General features: G+C 50.7%; 1 long non-coding RNA gene and 1 pseudogene across 1 annotated transcript; one reads left to right on the top strand and one right to left on the bottom strand.

Moving 5' to 3' along the window:
* LOC137915586 (uncharacterized) lies at positions 1–500 on the bottom strand. The gene is made up of 3 exons (XR_011106440.1): positions 438–500; positions 254–348; positions 1–166 (listed from the first exon to the last, which is right to left on the bottom strand). It is a non-coding gene; the product is annotated as an uncharacterized lncRNA (long non-coding RNA).
* A 3,599-nt stretch (positions 501–4,099) lies between these two features.
* LOC137915580 (ankyrin repeat and MYND domain-containing protein 2-like) lies at positions 4,100–5,860 on the top strand (annotated as a pseudogene).
* The last annotated feature ends 286 nt before the right edge of the window (positions 5,861–6,146 follow it).

Raw genomic sequence — 6,146 nt, 5'->3', positions numbered from 1 at the left:
TGAACAATGATTGTCATACATTTGTGCATATAAAATGGGTATCTGTTTAACAGCAATTATAAACAGTCATTAAATATAACAGGCAGCAAAAACACTTGGAAACCCAAAGCAGCAGCCACAAGGAGGGGAGAGCAGTGGCTGTGAACGGCCCACACGCCTCTTCAACCTTTGGAAAAATAAGAAAATAATATATCTAAATTATATTGCAGTCACAAGCTCGACGTGAAACTAAGCTGTAAAATAAAAGTCCTACCTTCCAGGAACAACCCGAACAGCGGAGCCAACACATCCGCAGCTCAATCTGACCTGGGATCAGACGAGCAGCCCAGCAGGATCCAAACGGGCCAGCTGCAGATCCAATCACATGCTGACGTCACCGGGGCGTGCATCGCGCTAATTATATGCAAGAGTGGCGCGTGAATGTTTTAGAAAGTTACCTGTTCGGACAACAAACCGCGCGCGCAGATGGCCACTCGCGTCAGTCGCACCACGACAGCCACACGAGTAACCCGGAAGAGGTGTGGACGCGCGCCCGGCTACAAGGGGGGAGCCTACACATTGGCATAGCGCCCCACAGTGGCACGGAGGGAGACTAATAAAAATGCAAAGAAAATTGATGAGTTTTTATGGAAAAACCGAATACATTATGTTAAGAAGTCAGTAGTAATTAATTCCTTAAAAATTAAAAGAAAATAAAAAAATCTCCTCAAAGCTACTGTATTTGGAACAACTCTGATATTTAATACAAAAACAAGAGTTGTTTCTAAAAACTTGGTTTGAGAAAAGTATTATTTTGTTCCATTTATAGTATGCTGATGATGATGAATATATTTATTAGATAGAATGTTAGAGTACAAGTACAGTCACACAGTAGCATGTATTACAGTACAAGTAAAGTCAAACATCCTGTCTAAGAGGAGCATTTCAAAAAAGCCCTTGCGGTCTTGTTTCCATTGAAAGTCCTTAGTACACAAATCATCGACAATTAACAATACAAATTTAATAATACAAATAAAAATAAAACCAATATTCAATAACTCAATTGATGCAAAGTAACATTAGAAAAATAAAATGATTTTACACCATCGATGCAAACTAACAATAAATCTAAAATAAATGACACCACAGATGCAAAATGACAACGAATGGCAATAGATTACATAAATTACAATAAATTACAATAAATTACAAAGACACTTAATATGTGCAACGTAGGTGGACAAAAAGGGGGTGGGGGGGGTTGATCCGGAGAGAGTCGTGATGACTATCTCCATTTCTGCCCCCATGAAAGGTGTATTTTTAGGGCCGTTTTGAAGGAGGCCAAAGAGGTGCATGTTTTGAGGGCAGGAGTCAAACAGTTCCACCCTTGAGTGGCAGTATTGTAAAAAGATGATTTACCCATGTTGGTCCTATAGGAGGGGGTAATCAGGTTGTTGTTTGAGCTCCCTCTAGTGTTGTGGCTGTGGGTGTTACTAAATCTGTGGAGGTGTTTATTCAGGTATGCAGGGATTGAGGGGACTGAGGGCAGAGCTGCATTGACTATTTTAAATGCAAATCCCATTTTGAGTTGTTTAACCCTGTCTTCTACCCTGAGCCATTTTAGGCTAGCAAAATGTCCAGGAAGAAGGTGGGTCATGGGCCCCAGATTGAGGAGTAGCCGAATCAGTTTGTTTTGGGAAGTCTGAAGCCTGGTTTTCAGGGACGCTTTGATGTTGGAATACCAGGAGGTGCTAGCATAGTCAAAGAGGGGCTGAACGAGGGCTCCAGCAAGCGTCCGGAGAGCACTTTTGTTGACAAAAGCAGACATTCGGCCCAAAAATCTTGTTCTCTGATTGACTTTTTTGATCACCTTAGTTGCCATACTATTGCCAGACAGGTATTTGTCAAGAACACAGCCCAAATAGGTAATCTCTTCTTTGCTGGAGATTACTGTATTATCGACTGTGACCTTGAAATCATCACCATTTATCTCACTTAGAGAGTGTCTTGACCCAAAAAGAATAGATTCTGTTTTTCCAAGATGTAGTGACAGTTTGTTATCCGTAAGCCAAGTACGGATTTTGGTGACCTCAGAGCTGAGAGCCTCCTCAACCTGCACTTTGTCCTCTCCCGAAATCAGGAGTGCTGAGTCATCAGCAAACAGGAACAATTTGCAGTTACAGGCAGCACTCATGTCGTTAATGTATAGGAGGAACCGTAATGCAATTAAATTTGTCAAAAACGGTCTGCATGTTTTTCTCAAAGACAAAGTGCTCTGGTGCTGACCCAGATGTCTTTGTTTTGGGGGAAAGGCTGCAGATTGTTTCCGAATACAATATGCCCACACCGGTGACCCCAGCATGCTAACTAGCGGCTAACTTGCTGCGTACTATGCCCACACCGGTGACCCCAGCATGCTAACTAGTGGCTAACTTGCTGCGTACTATGCCCACACCGGTGACCCCAGCATGCTAACTAGCGGCTAGCTTGCTGCGTACTATGCCCACACCGGTGACCCCAGCATGCTAACTAGCGGCTAACTTGCTGCGTACTATGCCCACACCGGTGACCCCAGCATGCTAACTAGCGGCTAACTTGCTGCATACTATGCCCACACCGGTGACCCCAGCATGCTAACTAGCGGCTAACTTGCTGCGTACTATGCCCACACCGGTGACCCCAGCATGCTAACTAGCGGCTAACTTGCTGCGTACTATGCCCACACCGGTGACCCCAGCATGCTAACTAGCGGCTAGCTTGCTGCGTACTATGCCCACACCGGTGACCCCAGCATGCTAACTAGCGGCTAGCTTGCCACGTACTATGCCCACACCGGTGACCCCAGCATGCTAACTAGCGGCTAGCTTGCCGCGTACTATGCCCACACCGGTGACCCCAGCATGCTAACTAGCGGCTAGCTTGCCGCGTACTATGCCCACACCGGTGACCCCAGCATGCTAACTAGCGGCTAGCTTGCTGTGTACTATGCCCATACCGGGGACCATAGCGTGCTAACTAGCAGCTAGCTTGCCGCGTACTATGCCCACACCGGTGACCCCAGCATGCTAACTAGCGGCTAGCTTGCCGCGTACTATGCCCACACCGGTGACCTCAGCATGCTAACTAGCGGCTAGCTTGCTGTGTACTATGCCCACACCGGGGACCATAGCGTGCTAACTAGCGGCTAGCTTGCTGCATACTATGCCCACGCCGGTGACACCAGACATTGTGCTGTTTTTTCCTCACTGGAGCTGCTTTCAAACATAAATGTTGTATTTATAATGCATTAATGTTGACTTTCGTGCACGCAGGAAACGTGCACGAGGCCTCCCGGCTGCTGGGCTGTAAGGATGTCCGGGTGAACTGCTTGGACGAGGTAAAGTCGTCTCTTGTTAAGCTGTTCTAGTTTGCAGATGTTGATGTTTTGCCTTTTGTTCTGATCCGGTTTAGTTTAGTTTGTTTTTCTTCTCTGGTTACTGACAAAACAGAGCAAAATGGACTGAATTGCCCATTGGGATCAATAAAGTTGTCTCAATCTGAACCAGAATCTGAAAACGCTTCACAACAAAGAACGACGACAACGTCACCTGAAGGTGACGGGTCTCCCCCCCCCACACACACACACTTAGAAGGTACTACAATTTCATCAGTTTGTGACACATTCAAGTCACTTTAAAATCACGCCTCCCATGGGAACCACACAGTGTAAAATCACTTTGAAGCAAAATAACCTTACGTTTCAGACTCAAGAATTATTACTATCCTCCAAGGAGCTTCTGTTTTTAATGGCGTTTAATAAAAATCTGAAGATGTGTCTCGGTCTGACTTTTATCCCATTACATTTTGAGAGTGACACCTGGATTTGCCCATTTCCGATATGAACTTCTGGATCTGATCGTATCAAATGACCCGACAGGCTTGTATAAAGTCGGCCCTGTGTTTATCCTGATCCTTTATCCACCTGTAAGTCTTCCTGCAGAATTTCAGCGTCGCAGCTTTTCATTCTGCGGGGGGCTGAAGGGTTCTGGTGACGCCCCTTCATGTCCGCCTGTCACTATCAGGTGTTCGTAATGGACGCTCTGTGTTCTAACGGCGTCTTTCTCTCCCCCCCCCCCCCCAGAACGGGATGACTCCTCTGATGCACGCTGCGTATAAAGGAAAAGCCGAAATGTGCCGGCTGCTGCTGCGACACGGCGCCGACGTCAATTGCAATTAACACGAGCACGGATACACGGCCCTGATGTTCGCCGGCCTGTCGGGTATTTAAGATTCTCATCGGCGCGGCGGCAGGGCTTTTAAAATGAAGATCTGCCCCCCCTGTGAGTCGTTTCTCCTCTCCCTCCGCGCCTGCAGGCAAGACGGACATCGCGTGGATGATGCTGGACGTCGGCGCAGAGACGGACGCCGTGAACTCCGTCGGCAGGACGGCGGCGCAGATGGCCGCCTTCGTCGGTGCGTTCGGACGCGACGCTCACTCCCACGGCTGGAGTTCGTTTTGGCTTTTAGCCGTCGCTTAGCAACGACAGTGATGTCACCTCCTCCCTCCTCCTCCCCAGGTCAGCACGACTGCGTCACCGTGATCAACAACTTCTTCTCCCGCGCCCGCCTGGACTATTATACCAGGCCTCAGGGTCTGGAGAAGGACCCCAAGCTGCCCCCCAAACTGGCCGGACCCCTTCACAAAGTCATCATGAGCACCAACCTGAACCCGGTCAAGGTGGGGGGGCCCAGATACACGGGTTGGGGGGGTCGGCTTTAGCAGGAAGGGGGACCGACGGGCGGAGCCTCTGCTGCTCTTCGCAGATGGTGATGCTGGTGAAGGAGAACCCGCTGCTGGCGGAGGCGGCGGCGCTGGACAGGTGTCGCCGCGTGATGGAGCTCGTCTGCGAGAAGTGCATCAAGCAGCGGGACGCCAACGAGGTGCTCGCCGTGAAGATGCACTACATCGGCTGCGTGCTGGCGAAGTGCGGCTCCTTCCTGAAGGACCGCGAGGACAAGCTGGAGGGCCTGATCAGGAGGTGACCATCGCTCGCACTCGCGTTGTCCTCCGCCGACGCCGGTTAGAACTCTTCCCCCCCTCCCCGTCCTGCAGCCTGCTGAAGGGTCGGGACGAGGACGGCTTCCCCGTCTTCCAGGAGAAGTTCGTCCGAGAGTGCATCCGCAAGTTCCTGTACTGCGACGCCACTCTGCTGCAGCAGCTGGTGCGGAGCGTCGCTCCCGTGGAGATCGTGAGTCGGATCCGCGGGAACGTTCCAGCAGGCCGGTGGGCGAGGGGCCGCGAGCTCTGACCCCCGGTTCCTTCCCGTTGCAGGGCAGCGACCCCACGGCGCTCTCCGTTCTGACCCAGGCCATCACGGGTCAGGTCGGCTTCGTGGACGCCGAGTTCTGCACGTCCTGCGGTGAGAAGGGAGCCGAGAAGAGATGCTCCGCCTGTAAGATGGTGAGCGGCGTTGGCTCGCTGTTTTATTGTAAACGTCTCTGTTCCTCTGTCGACTCTGAAATGGCGTTGAAACGGCGTTTGCTTCAGGTGATCTACTGCGACCAGCCCTGCCAGAAGATGCACCGGTTCACCCACAGGAAGGTCTGCAGGACGCTGCAGGCGCGGCGCGAGAAGCAGGAAGCCGAACTGAGGATGCAGCAGAGCAAAGGTGAGCGAGGCGTCTAAAGGGGAGGAGCCGAGGACCCGCCACTCGGGTTTGGTTCGATTCTAACTGCGGCGGAGCATTTTCACTCGCCCGATCGTCTCTGTGTTTCAGCGGAGAGCGAGGAGGCGCATGAGGCCATGCAGGAGCTCTCGGTTCGGGACGAGGGGGACGCCGCCCGCGTCGACTCTACGGAAGACAGCTCAAACCCCGCCCCCATCCCAGCTGCTGACAACTGAGGAACAGCCTGGCGTTGAGGCGCGAAGCCAGAGGACTGGTGAAAGATTCTAATTTATTAGACGCGAGGACGTCCTGAGGGAGGGGGGAGGGGGGAGGGGGGGGGGGGGGCAGCCACCTTTGACTTTTTTTATATATCGCTTTCAGATGGCGTCTTAATTGCCATCTGAAAGCGATATATAAATTGCAATGTCTTAATTGATGAAATGTCTTTAAATGCCATTTGAAAAAGTTATTTCTGTTATTAATTCCATACGCAGTGTTTATTTCCAGTACGAAGGAGGTCAG

Source organism: Brachionichthys hirsutus, unplaced genomic scaffold (genome assembly GCF_040956055.1).
Source record: "Brachionichthys hirsutus isolate HB-005 unplaced genomic scaffold, CSIRO-AGI_Bhir_v1 contig_453, whole genome shotgun sequence".
NCBI classification, from domain to species: Eukaryota; Metazoa; Chordata; class Actinopteri; order Lophiiformes; family Brachionichthyidae; genus Brachionichthys; species Brachionichthys hirsutus.
Note: the sequence above shows the minus strand (reverse complement) of the source record. Positions and strands in the feature narration are given on the sequence as shown.